Here is a 14,292-nt window from a genome sequence, read left to right as displayed (position 1 = left end):
AGAAAAAGCCAAAGCAGGCCGTGAGGGGTCAGGAGCATGGGGAGGGACGGGCAGGTGGGAGACAGGGAACAGGCCAGTGAGGGGTCGTACAAGTGCAGGATCTGACCCTGTCTTTATGTGAAATTTTGGTATTTTGCTCATCATGGATTTTTTTGCATTAATTTTGATTTTTTTTTTGTTAAATCAGTACTTTTGGCTACTGAGTTCTTTGGTACGCTCTTAAATTTCACACCCTGGTTTCAGCCCTGGAAGCAGGGTCTGCATAAATGTGATCACAGCACGAGAGGAGGGCTGAGATGCCTGGTTAAGTCTTCAGACTTTACTCTGTGGTCTTTGGAAAAAGCCCTGGAGGGTCTGGAACAAGTAGATGATGTGACCAAAAATACCAGCTGGGGATTCTTGGTCTGCAAGCCTTGTGGAGAATGAGCGGAAATGACCAGAGCGCCAGGACCAGTCGGGGAAATGTATTGTGGCTTATCTGGAGATGCGGGAACAGTAGGCAGTGGAAAGGAAGGCTGGTGGCCCCATGCCCTTCACGTGTCTTTGCCTGCCCCTAAACCACCCCAGAAGTCAAGCAACTGGGCAGACACACTGAATGCCAGTCTCTTGCCTCTTTCTGTTTTCAATATGGTCGATTTGTGCAAAACAGGAAGTTCTGCTGTGACAATGGCATTATTTGTGGCTGAGGAACGTACTTTCGAGAACTCTAAAAACCATCGGTCCCTTGTGCTGCAGGTCAGCCGTGCTTACAGAACCTCCTGTCGGGTGGGCCCCTTTCCAACAGGGGTGGCGACTTCCCCCTGCTCTGCCCACGGAATGAACTCAAGAGCTGCTCTGTTCCTAAGACAGGGGACGAGGCTGCTTAGGCTTTCGGGAACTCCCAGCTGCGTGGGGTCCTGGCACCGCAGAGGAGAGGGGCTGGCTGAGGGCCAGCTAGGCCCTGTGAAGCAGGGAGATTTACAGGGAGGTCACAGGAAACCCTCCCCCGCCCCAGGCTTTGTCCTAGATAAACGGTTCAATCCGAGGTAGCGAGGTAGCGGTAGCGGCTGCTGGCTGGGGAAACGCAGAGGTAAGGTAATTCCTGGAGACGGAGGCGGACAGGAATGTGCCCTGGGCCCGGAGCTGGAGTCAGGACGCCAGAGCCTTCAGCAGAAATTCCTAGTCCCTGTTCAGTGGAATTGGAATTTCTGGCTCTGATTCACCCTGGTGGACTCACTACCTGGGACTTCTCTGGTCGTTGTCTAAAATGACCTTTTTATTTATTTTGATGTAAAGTTCGATAATTCATTAGTTGCTTTTTTTTACTAGGCCATGACGACATTCTTTTGGAGAGTAGTCTTTTGGAATCAGAGTCTAGGTTGGAACCTGACTGTGGCTTCCTAGCTGTGTAACGTCATGCAGGTTGCTTGACCTCTCTGAGCCTTAGCTCCTTCATGGAGTTTACATGACAGAACCCAGCAGTAGTCAAATCCCTGCTCTGTGGCTGGATGTCCACATGACTGTGGGCCAGACACTTAGCCCTCCGGAACGTCGGTGTTCTCATCTTTGACAGGGCATCACAACAGTGAAATCCTCCAGAGCATGGTGGTCAGGATCAAAAGAGACAAAGCCCTAACTAAGATAAAACATGAACATGGCAAATAGTAAGAACTCAATAAATGGTTACTATAGTTACTGCTGTGGTTGGAAATGGTAGCTATTATAACCTAACTTTGCAATAAAATGCAATAAACATGGGAGCAAGTTGAATTTCAGGGCCCCCGTGAAATGCTGCAGAACTCTCCTCTGGCTCCCGTTGACTGACTCGGTCAGGCATGGATGGAGCGCCTACTATGTGCTGGTCACTTTGTTACAAGCAGGGGACATGGCAGCCAGCCAAACAGGCATGCTCCCTGCTCTCATGCAGCTTACTGTCTAGTGGGAGAATCAATCAAATAATTTTATGAATTTAGAGGTCCCTAAAATGATTTGAAGGAGAAATCTGGCGGTTACGAGAATTTATAATAGAAGATGGCAGCTTGGTCTGGGGGGCCAGGGACACTTCTGGAGGAAGTAAAGGTTGATTTGAGATCTGCAGATGAGGGAAGTGATGAAGTCTGCCCTATGTCCCGCCCCGGACCTGCGGGGGCCCTGACGCCTGGAGGACTTCACACGTCGGCTGCCCTATACTCTGGGGGCCTCCTCCGCCAGGTGTAAAGTGCAGATCGTAATACTCAGGGATCTCCCTCCCTGCTTTCCCTTCGAGAGGTGGAGCAGATCAGAGATCAGAGTAACAAGTGCACTTTGCAGAAAGGGGAAGTTGTATGGGGCCCGAGAAGGCAGAATCTTGGTTGGAGGCCCAGCCTGAACGGGAGAGAGCTGGCAACCAGAATCCAAGCCCTTCTCGGCTACCTCTGCAGACTCAGCAGACAGGGACTTGCAGGCTTCCTCCCTAACCCGTATTTCCCGGGCTGATGTAAAACGAGCGAAATGAGGCCAAGGGGTGCTGGCTGCGGGCCAATGGTGTGTGGTTTCTCCTCCTCGAGGTCTCCGTGGAGCCAGAACAAGACATGGACTTTGATCTCTCTTCAGCAGCTGGCAGGAACCTCAGTTCTAACCGGAGGCCCGATCCACTTTTGAGGACTGATCCCTCAGCCCACCACTGTCATGGGTCAGCCACTTCTGGAAGCTTCCCATCTAATTCAGGCTGGGAAAAGCATCTCGATTCCTATTTCTGTCACCCACTCAATCCCTTCCATCGCCTTCCCTTTTCTTAACTTTGGAATAGTTTCAATTACCTGGCATACAATAGTCACCTGGGTTTAGGGTTTTTTGTTTTGTTTTGTTTTTGCTTTTGAGGGGAACTCATTTTAGCTGAGCAATTACCAGCAATGGCTTGATTATACTCCTAAATTCTTTTGACACAAGCAACTGCTTCTTTTCCAAAGCATGCTCTGACACTATCGGAACATTGTACTGGTTCCCTGCCCTAGCAGTCTGGCCGGATCTCACCCACTGAAAAAACCAACTGTAAATATTTGACATTCCTCGTACCTCTGGTAGTCCCCGCAGTCTAACCTTCTGGGGCTCTCCATTACAGCCTTAAGCCTCAAGGAAACATGGAAAGAAAAGGCCGGGGTGTGTTCCAGGCTCTGAAACTCTGCCGCTTTATAAGTCACTGCTTGAGGGATGCATGTTAGTTAGGGTGTCACCGTAGTTTAGGTTTCTAATACAGCCTTTTGTGTGTGTTTTGTCAAATATAGACACATAGAACTTACCGTTTTCCCCATATTTAAGTGCACAGTCCTATGGCATCAAGTACATTCACAGTGTCATGCAGCCTTCAGCACTATCCATTTCCAGAACTTAGCCATCATCCCAAACAGAAGCTCTGTACCCATTAAACAGTAGCTCCCCATTCTCTGCTCCTCCAGCCCCTGGTAACCACTCATCTATTCTCTGACGCTTATGAATTTGGCTCTTCTAAGTACCTCATGTAAGTAGAATCAGATAATATTTGTCCTTTGGTGTCTGAGTTCTTTCACTTAGCGTAACGTCTTCAAGGTTCATCCGTGTTGTGGGGTGTACAGACTTTCATCCTTTTTATAGATCCCATTGTGTGTATTTATGCCCCATGTGTTTATCTATTCATCTGTCGGTGGAACACTTGGGTTATTTCCATCTTTGGGCTAATGTCTAATAACGTTTAACATAATACATGGGATCTGGCTCCTCTGTGACTTGGGACCAATGTAACAACGACCTTTTACTTCTGTTCATCCTCTAGAAACAGGACGTCAATCAGAGCAACTTCCCACCAGGGCTCTGCAGGCAAGGCTGGGGCTAGGGACGGGGAAGGATGAGTATGTGTGGTCACTGGGGACCTTTGCAGAGCTACACAGAGGGTCTGGCCGGTCAGAGATAGCACCCTGGTTGGGTGGGATTGCACAACACGGGGGTTCTGCTTCTCTCAATCAAGAGAACTTTCATTCGTTCGTTCAATTAATTAAACCCGTTCGTTCTATTTGTTCTCTCGCTCATTCATTCCAATATTGTTTAACACAGTCATGAGCTCAGACTGCCCTGAGCTTCCAACCATTAGAGGCAGAGAGACAAGCAAATCGACACCGACAGAGCCTAAGGGTTAGGGCTTTGGGAGCAGCAGCGTGGCGCCCTGTGGGAACCCAGAGGTGGCACCTCTCCTGTACCTGGGTGCCAGGAAAGGCTGTCTGGAGGAAGTTCGCACCTGTGCCAAGTCATTAGGGAAGGCAAGAAGTTAGCCAGTGGAGCAGAGGATGGAAAGGCTGAACCAGGCCCGGAAGAGGCCCGGGAGGGCCCAGGGATGAAAGGGAAGACAAGAGTTGATTTATGTACGTGTGTGACTTGCGTTTTGAGGTGAGGGTGCAGAGATTCACGAGAGGCAGGAGGTGAAGCCACAGGTGTGAGCAGGGACCATTCAGTAAGGGAACTCGGGTGGTGTTTAGGCTTCATCGTGGCACAAAAGAGAAGTCGAGTGGCTTTGAAGCAGGAGAATAAAGTAGATCCTGTTCTACCCTTGACGGAGCCACCATCTACTGAGCCCTTTCCGAGGGCTGGGTGCTCCTCCAGTGCTTCGTGCTTACCCCAGTTAACCCTCACGACAGCTGACCAAGGTGAGCGATGAGGTCCAGAGAGGAACTTACCATGGCCTCCAAATGGGGGTGGCAGGGTGCAGATACAACCCTCATCTCTGCTATTCAGTGTGGTCTGTGGGGCAGAAGCAATTGCCTCTCCCAGGAGCTTGTTGGAAATGCAGAACCTCGGCCCTAGACCTTCCGCATCAGAATCTGCCTTTTAACAGGATCCCCAAGTGGTTCCTGAGCTCACTGAGGTCTGAGGAGCGCTAAGGTGATTCCCAGGACTCAGTGCGTATTAGCATCTCCTGGACAGTGCCCCGGCTCTACTCCTGGATGAATTACATCAGCATTTCTGGGGCTGCCACTCAGGCATCAGGATTTTTCAAAGTTTCCCCAAGCCTTTTGCATTACGCGTGCCCATTTCCACGGAGGGCAGGCTAACTCCTGCAGGAACGACCGGGCACCCAGCCACTGGAGGCTCTGCAGCTTTAAGAACGGGAGCTGGCTGCCTGCCCAGAAGGCCACAGGAGGCCACCCCGCCATTGCACGCGGGCCACGTGAGCACGGGCTGCAGGCTGCCACAGTCAGCGCTGGGGCTGGCCTGGGCTTGCAGACCTGAGCCCTGCGAACAGCCCCAGTGGCGGTGGCGCGGGCAAGCCGAAGAAAGGGGACCTTTATGCCTTTTTGGGGGAAGCACACATTCTGCGAGGCCGTGGAAACAAAGAGAGGAACTGTTTGTAGCCCTAGTCCAGACGTCCCAAACCAACAGTAAGTCAGGAGGGCACAGGACCCGGTGCAGCCCCTCCCGCGCCCCAGGACATCACACACACCCCCACCGGCAGCGGAGCAGCTGTGGGCCGCGCACGGGCTGTTCCCTGAAATTGTTTCTCCACGGGGGGCCTCTGAAAGTCAGGGCTCAGCTCCCCAAGAGGTGCCACCCAACAACACCTCAGGTGTGGGTGGCGAGTCTCCACTCTGTCCCCGCGCCTGCCCGGGCCTTGAGGTCCATGCCACGGCCCCGAGAATGCCAAGGTCGTGTGAAAGCAGAGAAAGTAAAACTGAAACCTGTCGGTGTAACTGTCGGGCTGGGGGCCACAAGCCTGCCTGTCACGAGGCAGTGAAGCTAATGGCCACAACGGGGGTGGCCGAGGGGGCCGTGGCTGGCATGAGGCAGTCGGCCTGCAGAGTTTCCTGGGCACCTGTGGGATGTCGGCAGGGACCTTTGAGGAGGGAAAGGTGGAGGGGAGGCAGCAGCCAGACCATCACCTCCACCTTGGCTGGAGGCAGAGCTCTGTGAATGCTCTGCCAGGCTCTCCCCGGGCCATGAGTCATCTCCGTCTCCACTGGGGGGCCACGACCAACTTGGCACAGGGGGTTGCAGCGGCGTGCTTCTGACGCGTGCGCCACCGAACACTAAAGGCAAAGCTTTGTGACTTTGGGGTGTCCCTTCTCTCATGTTATCTGTGTCTCCCTGCCCCCCTCCTCCATTACGGACAATTGAGAGCTAACTATAATCCGCCTTACTTCCTGAGACTGTGCAAAAATTATCCCGCGTTGGGGGCGGGTAGCAGGCTGAGATCATGTTGGCAGAAAGGAGAAGGTTGGCATTGATTGGCACGCAGAGGAGGGGAGCTACTTTGTGCCTTCAAGAGCACTGGGTACATGCTAAAAGGAAGGGAAGGGGAGGTCTGAGAGTAGGGAGCAAAGAGAAAGCTGGCTTTACCAGCAGGTGCAGTGAGGATGAGAAGGAAGGAAGAGGAAGGTGGCCTGGGGTGAAGGGCAGGGCAGGGTGGGGTTAGCGGAGAGAACGCAGAACCGGGGCTTGTCCATCATGACGATGAGGCATCAGAAAGAGCCAGATGTGACATCCGGCTGCAGGGTTAGATCCCAGAGATCAACTGCTGGCCCCTGAAATGTTTTATTTATTTATTAATTTGAGCATGCTTGGAAAATGGGGAGATTTCATGTATGACTCTGAAAGCCCTGGACACCAGGCTTACACAGCGGTCCCTACTCACATGCAAGCATTTTGCCTGCCCCACCGCACCCCCCAACCTCTGTACCTGCCCGGTTCTCACAGGCATTGCAAACTGCTGCTACTCCTGGTCTTGATAATAATGATTCTCTTCTACGGAGCCTTCTATTGGGTGTGTGTGTGAGAGCCTGTGCACACACACACACACACACACACACACACACACCATGCACACAGGTGTGCTCTCTTTCAATGAATTTCAATTAATCTCTCCCCTTTTCGGTGGAGGGTGACAGACGCCCAAATCCAGACATACCCCTCTCCCTAACAGACTCCACAGCCTTTCCAGGCGATCTGCCAGTTGCTAGATGACATTTGCATTAAAAAAACGGAGTGCATTTTCTTATTTTGGTTTTAAGTATTTCCCAGCCTGCTTTAAGGCGATATTTCACGTATGCCACACTGGATAGCTTTGAAAGCATTTCTTAAATATACGTGAATTCATTTTCTCCTTCCAACAGTTCCGAGAGATCACTAGTTTGGGTCCCCTTCCTGTGCTCTCTTGGAGAAAACCAACAGCAGAGAAACCAAATGACTTGCCTTGGTCCTGCAGTCATTTTGAAGAAAAGTTAGTCAGAGTAAGCTGTGTCCTTTACCCTGCATGGAACTGTAAAACGTTCTGCTCTGAAAAGCATAGTGACTAAGGGTAGGATCTCCATCTAGAGTACTGGTTGGACTACTGGTTAGGTCCGTCAGTAGCCGTGCATCTTCAGACAAAGTACCAAACCTCCCAGTGCTTGCTTCCGTAAAATGGGGATAACAGCCCTTATCAAGGGAGCGTTGTGTGGATTAAATGAGATAACATATGCAGAGTGTCTAGAATAGTGCCTGGTACACTGTAAGTTTTTAATCAATATCACTGTCAGTACTCAAACTATTAGTATCTGCACCTGTGGGAAACACTCTGTATGCCTTAGGGCACAGGCTAAGTTGTAACAAAAACCCCAAAATACATTGGCTCCAGAAGGATGGAAGGGTATTTCTCTTACACCTGCTGGCCAGGATGTAAACAGCTCTGTTCCACAGGGTCCTTCAGGAACCCAGCCTCCCTGAACCGTGTTCCTTCCCACTCCCTAGGGGTGTAGGGTGTCCCCGTCTTCTGCCTGGTTGTAGCTGCTCAACCACCTCCACCTTCTGCTCCTGCCTGCAGGCAAACAGCCCCCTTCTGGATGACGCACCTCGGAAGTTGTTCAGGCCCTTCCGCTCAGATCGCTCATTGACCGGAACCGGCACACTTGGCTGCAGGTGAGTCTGGGAAATGTAGTCTGTAGCTGGGCCAACTAAGTATGCCCAGGTAACACATAGGAGGAGTCCTCTTACTAAAAGGAAGAAAGGGAGGGTGGAAACTGGGGACCGGTCCTGGTCATGGGGCCATACCTGTCCCAGGTGGACGCTTTGGACTAGGGGGCACCAGTGCCCCCTCAGGCTGCCAGTTTCTCGGCCGGCCTGAGCTCTACTTCCTGATGGATGCCTGATATACTCCTGGATTTGTTCTTTAGCAAAATCTAGGGACAGCTCTTGGCTCCATGTTTCAGATAAATGCCTCTGGCAGCAGCGCAGTTATCTCCTGCCGGCTTGCCAGACCGACTGTCCTTGGGGTTGGACAGCCTGTCCCCTTACCGCCCAAACCTCCTAGCAAGGGTGACATTGGCTCTGTTTATTTGTTGGTTCTCTTCTGGTCTTTTGACAACTTCCCCAACCTGCAATGTAAATTCCATACTCCAGAGTCTCCAGAGAGTCACTATTCCTTGTGATCTTGACTCCTGGTGGCTGATGAAGGAAAGATCCTTGCTCCTTCCATTCTCCTGGAATCCATCCTTGCATGTGTTGAAGAGGCAACCTTCCCCCCACCTCATCAAAGATTACCTATGAGCCCACAGGGTTGTAATAAAGAAATCAAGCCACATGTTTGGTGGGTGGTTGGGCAGCCGTGTGGTCCCACAGCTCTGTGGCCTTCGAGTTCAACCTCCATGGTGTCTACATTTCTGAAAGCACTAAGTAAAATAACAACCTGGCTCAATGAAAGGGAATGTAGATCGACATTCCATTCTCATCGTTGCAAGGAACTGAGATTGGATGGGCCAAAAAAGGGAATACCAATGGTCTAGGGGGAGCTTACTCCAGGGACAGAGAAGGTACTTTGATGTATATTGCCTAACAGATGAAGAGGGAAATTGGTGTTTGTTGAGGGCCTACCATGTGCCAAGCACCCACTCAAGGCAGAAGTCAGAGCGAGCCCTGAGCAACAGAACAGGCGCCTGGTGGACTTTACAGCCTAGCAGGGGTACGCTGCATTGACCATCTCATTTAATCCTTGCACGTTCTGCAAAGCATGGATTTTTCATATTTTGTGGACCAAAAATGTGAGCTCAGAGAAGGAAATGGTAGGGATGGTTTTAACCCCATATCTGCCTGATTCTAAAACTCCTGCTCTTTCCATTTTTGGTTTATCTGCCTCCGGACACTGTCTTTGTTGGAAAGGGACACTAGGCTATACACAGAAGTGACCCTGCCCCTTGTGCTAAACACCTGAACCAGTGACTGCTATTAACTCAGGGCGTGGCTTCACTTGACTGTGGGGGCTGGGCTCTCACTCTAACCCACATCTCTCTCTCATCCCTCTTGCCCGCTTATCCTTCTGTGTGCACCCACGCAGCTGAACCGCCCTGCTCCTTCCTGGGGCTCTGACTGCTGTAGGAGGACTTGTCCATCACATCATCTGGACCATTAGAGTCCTGGGTTCCCAAGGCTGCTGGGAAACCCTTCCAAGTGTCCCTAGACCTTCCCCTGTCCTGTTTTGTAATTGGTTCCCCTCCTGACTGTTCCTCTTCCATCAACCTCTGTTTGAACCTCCATTTCATTGTCTGTCATTATCATGACGAGGATCTGTCCTGTCCACTGATAAAACTGAACAAAATTGAGGGCCCAATAAATTCTCTAGGTCCTCCCTGGTAGTCCCCCAGTGTGTCTTCTACTCTGCTTCACCACTGCTCCCATGCCAGGGAAGGGGTGTGCTCCTGCCCATGGCTGATCGTGTACAGGCACCCTCCCACACCCCCCCAGGAATCCCCCTCCAGTCACTGTGCTCTCTTGCTCGCGTTGTCAGCCTCTTGTCTACCGAAATTCTCAGCAGTGTCCACAGTCTGAACAGTACTCTGTCCTTAATCCCATATTTCTGTCTAACTTCTCCCTTCAGTTTCCCTCTCTCTCCCCCTTCACAGCCAAGATTCTTGAAAGAATCGTCTACACTGGCTGTCGACACCGCCCGCCTGCACTTTCAGTCCTCCATCACCCATTGTGATCTGGTGTATGTTCCCATGATCAGATGCCCAGACTGATGTCATGAGAGACAGCCATTCTCCAGGTCCAGGTAGTGTTTTTCTTCCCTGAGGTGACTCCATCTTTCTAGAACGTTGGTATTATTGCCCCCCCCCCCCCATTTTGAGCCTCTCTCTCCAGGTGCCTCTGCTCTCTAGGTTTCCACCTTACTTTGCTGGACATTGTTTTCCATCTCCTCATGGTTTCCCTATGGAGACCTCCTGTTCCACCCATTTCCTGAATGTCCCCTGGGCCTCTGTGTCTCACCCACTGCTCTTCTCACCCTCTCCCTTGCCGTCCTTGGTGTGCTCCCCACTCTCCCTCCTGACATCTGGTCCGGAATGTCCAGTTTCTCATGGACAGCTGCTATGGCAGGCCCCAGGTTCCTCCCACTTAGCATTCTAAAGCCAGACTCCTCATCAGGCTCTTCCAAGACTTATCCATCTTCTTACGTCCTTATTTTAGGAATGGTACCATGACCCCATCTTCCTATGCCAGAGCAAAGAAATCTAGTCATTATCTTGGATCCCACTTCTCATTGCACCTTTTGCTTTCCATCAGCTATCACATTCCAGTGAATCCTCCAACTCCTGTACCCCCCCCTTTCCCCTCATTCCCTTACCATTGGGGAAAGCCTCTATTGCTTCTCACCCACCTATGGCAAAGGACCCTCGAGGGACTGTCTCTACTTCTGTCCTTCACTGCAGTCCTGCCGTGGTCATCCTGCTAATGCCATTGGCTCAGGGCATCCTCCTGCTCTTCAGTGCTCGCAAAGATCTCCAATAAAGTTCACGTGCCTCAGTTAATCACATGACCCTTCCTGACTGATTCCTTGCCTACCAGTCCAGCCCCTCTCCATCTTGACTCCAAGTGTGCCCACCACTCAGGGGGCTGCAGGTTCATGCCTTGGGACATGTCTTCACCAGCAGGGCTTTCTTCTACCTTCCTCCTGGGGCTAATTTCCAGTTGTCTGTCAAAACTCAGCTCAGGCAGCATCTCGCAGACCACGACTGCCTGGCGCTGCTCTCACAATTTCACTCATCAACTTCCCCATCAACAGCTCGGGCTGAAGCACGGAAGCTTGTTGCCTGGCACATAGAAGATGCTCTACAAATGGTAAAGGAATAGACTATTTTTTCAGAAACTTCTAACTCTCGCTCAGGAATCCTGAGGCATCGGGTTAAGGTCCATTGTAAAAACTCTCCAGGGTGTATCCGGTTTTTTTAATGGAAGCATGGTTTGGCCTTGACAATCAGACATTTAGAAGCTGCACAGCCAGTCAGCTGAGGGCAGAGCAGTTAGTCCTTACAAATTCACCCCCAGGGAGCTAAGCATAAGGAGGAAGCACGACTGTCCCCCCTTCCCACTGAGTCTTTCCTCTGAGCTGTCAGAATACATGGTATTTTTGCATTTGCCCTGGGGTTCTTTATTCTCTGGGGTTTCTGAATTCATTCAGTTATGGCTTTCGGCCTGGGCGGTTGACAGTTCAGTGGGATTTAAGGCTTCAGGTAGCAAACGGGGGCTCTGTGGGGGTAGCTGCTTGTAAATTCGTGGTGGATTGGACTTTCTGTGAACAGTGACTTTCCTCAGCCAGGAGCATGGAAGGCTTGGAGAAAGCCTTGGTGGAAGGTGATGCTGTCCGGGCCGGGGGAAGGAAGCCTTGTGCTCCAGAGCCGTTGTTGCCCTCTCGCTCGGATTCTGTGGTTCAATAGAAGCAAATCTTCATGTTTTACAGAAGTTTTCGTTGTTCATTATGATGGGATTTCACCTCTGTACTTGAACTTTACTTGCTGCCAAATCTGTTCTCTGGACTGGCCGGGGTTCTGTCTGTGGTAATCACCTCAGCATTTCAGATAAGACACTGGCTGGCTGTCCAGCTGTGTGGACCGGGACTGGTCCAATGGCCCAGACCAGGAGAGCCAGAGATGCCAGGAGCCTCATTCAGACCACCAGAGGAGACCTCTACTTCTCCTGGGCTCCCCACGGCTGAGGAGATCGGCCGGGATCAGATACCTCTCAGAATATGCCGATCAGGACCCAGGGTTTGCAAGTGACAGTCCCAACTTACGACTTATGCAAGAAAGATGAATTTACTGGCCGAAAATCCCAGCAGGAGATCTGTGTTTAGCTATGCTTGTTTGTAGGGCCAGGGATAGCATCATTAAACCATGCCTCTCTCTTCATACCCCTTGGCTCTGCGTCCTTCTCAGCGAGCTCCCTTCTCAGGCCGGCCCTCTCTATGGAGGGACAGAAATTGTCCTTGCATCTAGCGATTTCAGGGCAAGAAACTTCTTTCTCAACAGCTATCCAAATTCAAAAGGTAACTCTGACTGCCTGTTCTGGGTCGTGTGCTATCTGAGTCTGTTTGGGCTGCTAAGACAAAAAGTCCACAAACGGGGGGCTTAAACAACACACAGTTACTTCTCACAGTTCTGCAGGCTGGGAAGTGCAAGATCAAGGTGTGGGCAGATTTGGTGTCTGCGTAGAGCCCGCTTCCTGGCTGACTAAGACCTCACGAGGCAGGAAGGGAAAGGGAGCTCTGTGGGGTCTCTTCTGTAAAAGCACTAATCCCATTCATGAGGTTTCCACCCCCATCACGTAATCCCCTCCCAGAGGCCCATCTCCTGATGCCATTACACTGGGGGTGAGGATTCCAATATATGAATTCTGGGGACAGATAAATAGTCCATTGCAGTGACCATCCCCAAACCAATCAATGTGATCTCGAGGGACAGGGTGTGTTGATAGGTCACCTGGGTCTGAGAGGGTGATTGACAGAATGTCTGGGTACGTATTAATTTCCCAAGGCTGCCACGATAAATTACCATGATTTGGTGGCTAAAAACAACAGAAATGTATTCTTTCACAGTTCTGGAGGGCAGACGTTTGAAAGCCAGGTGTTGGCAGAGCCACATTCCCTGCAAAGACTCGAGGGAATAATCCTTCCTTGCCTCAATCGAGCTTCTTTGGCCCCAGGCAGTCCTTGGTGTTGCTTGGCTTACAGCTGTTTCATCTGGTCTCTGCCTCCACCATCCTGAGGCCACTCCTTCTGTGTTTCCCTTGTTCTGTGTCTCGTCCTCCTGTAAAGACACTCGTCGTTGAATTCAGGGTCTGCTTGATCAATCCGTAACGATCTCGTCTTCGGATCCTTCACTTAATTACATCTGCAAAGACCCTTTTCCTGAATAAGTCACAGGTGCTGGGAGTTAGGACTTAGACGTATATTTTTGGGGGGAGGAGGGCATAATGAAACTAATTACAGGGCAGACAGAAAGTAGTAGACAGACACTACACTGTCCCCCTTGACCGCCTCGCATATAAACAATTCCAGAAATGCACCACCCCAGCACGGTACAGGCTGCCCACATGCAAGGAAAGCTGGCGGCTGCACATTCTTCTTGGTCGGGCCTGGATGTTACTCTTAAGAATCTGTCAGCTGACAGCTAACTGATCAAGTTCAACACCCCAGCATTTAATGGTGGAGGAAAAAAAATAAGACACTTGGAAGAAAAACCACTTGGCATTGAATGAAGGGAATAAGGGAAACAGCGTGTGGCGGTCACTCAGCCAACATGCTGTAGAAGACGATTGGCAAGAGTCCACTTCATATCTTCTGGAGGATAGCGGTTCCTCCGTCATCCAGGGGTGCCTGGGCTCTGCTCTCTGGAAGACTCTCCCTTGCTCATTACCGTCCGCGAGCAGCATCAGAGAGAATGTGCCTTCTGGACACTGTATACTCGCACAGGCCCCTTTATGAGGATCTAAGTACAGAGGTCTGGGCCTGGCCCCAGCAGTTGAGCAATCTCGTGCTGTGGTTTGCTAGACTGGGGTGTCTCTGGCAGTATGACTCTCTAAACTTTGAGACAGTTGCTGGGCAGTTAGTTTTCTGATAACTCCGTGAGCTGGCAACCAGAGCTGGAGCCCAGTCAAGTCATGCTCTGGAATCTGGACCCTGTCCTCACCGCGTCTGTCTGCACACATCAGCTCTGTGCTCTGCCCTCCCCTGGCTTTCGTTTAGACTTACAGCCATTTGGCCTCTGTGCTGAATGCGCTGGGTGGTGGGAGAGAGGCAGGGATAATTGGGCCACTTGCCCTCAGGCTCTTTCCCATCGGATGGGAGTCTACAGTGGGGGGAATAGCCACTTTGGCCAGTCTGGGAGGGCCCAGCAAGAGCTGCTGGAGGGGAAGAAGCCCTCTTAGGCTTTCTCTCTTATCTCCCACTGTGTCTTCCTTCTTCCAGACTGCGCTGCCAACAAACTTAGCCCCAGGCAGGGATTTGACTTTTGCAGTCCTGAAAGATGATGTCTGGCTCTCAGCTCGGTTGAATTACTGGCCACAGGCAGA

General features: G+C 51.3%; 1 protein-coding gene across 22 annotated transcripts in view; it reads left to right on the top strand.

Moving 5' to 3' along the window:
* Window positions 1-5,136: 5,136 nt before the first annotated feature.
* Window positions 5,137-14,292, top strand: part of DGLUCY (D-glutamate cyclase) — a 74,071-nt gene continuing 64,915 nt past the window's right edge. For 17 of the 22 annotated variants that reach the window (XR_007190221.2, XR_007190220.2, XR_007190219.2 and 14 more), the window contains exons 1-2: window positions 5,158-5,363; window positions 7,781-7,875. The gene's annotated coding sequence lies outside the window, so the exon portion shown is untranslated. Of the gene's footprint in view, window positions 5,364-7,780; window positions 7,876-14,292 lie in introns of all 22 variants that reach the window. The other 5 variants (XR_006411277.3, XR_006411275.3, XM_026515452.4 and 2 more) reach the window with 2 other exon arrangements.

The sequence above is a fragment of the Ursus arctos genome, unplaced genomic scaffold (assembly GCF_023065955.2).
Source record: "Ursus arctos isolate Adak ecotype North America unplaced genomic scaffold, UrsArc2.0 scaffold_25, whole genome shotgun sequence".
NCBI lineage: Eukaryota > Metazoa > Chordata > Mammalia > Carnivora > Ursidae > Ursus > Ursus arctos.
This window is presented reverse-complemented; position numbering and strand designations above follow the sequence as displayed.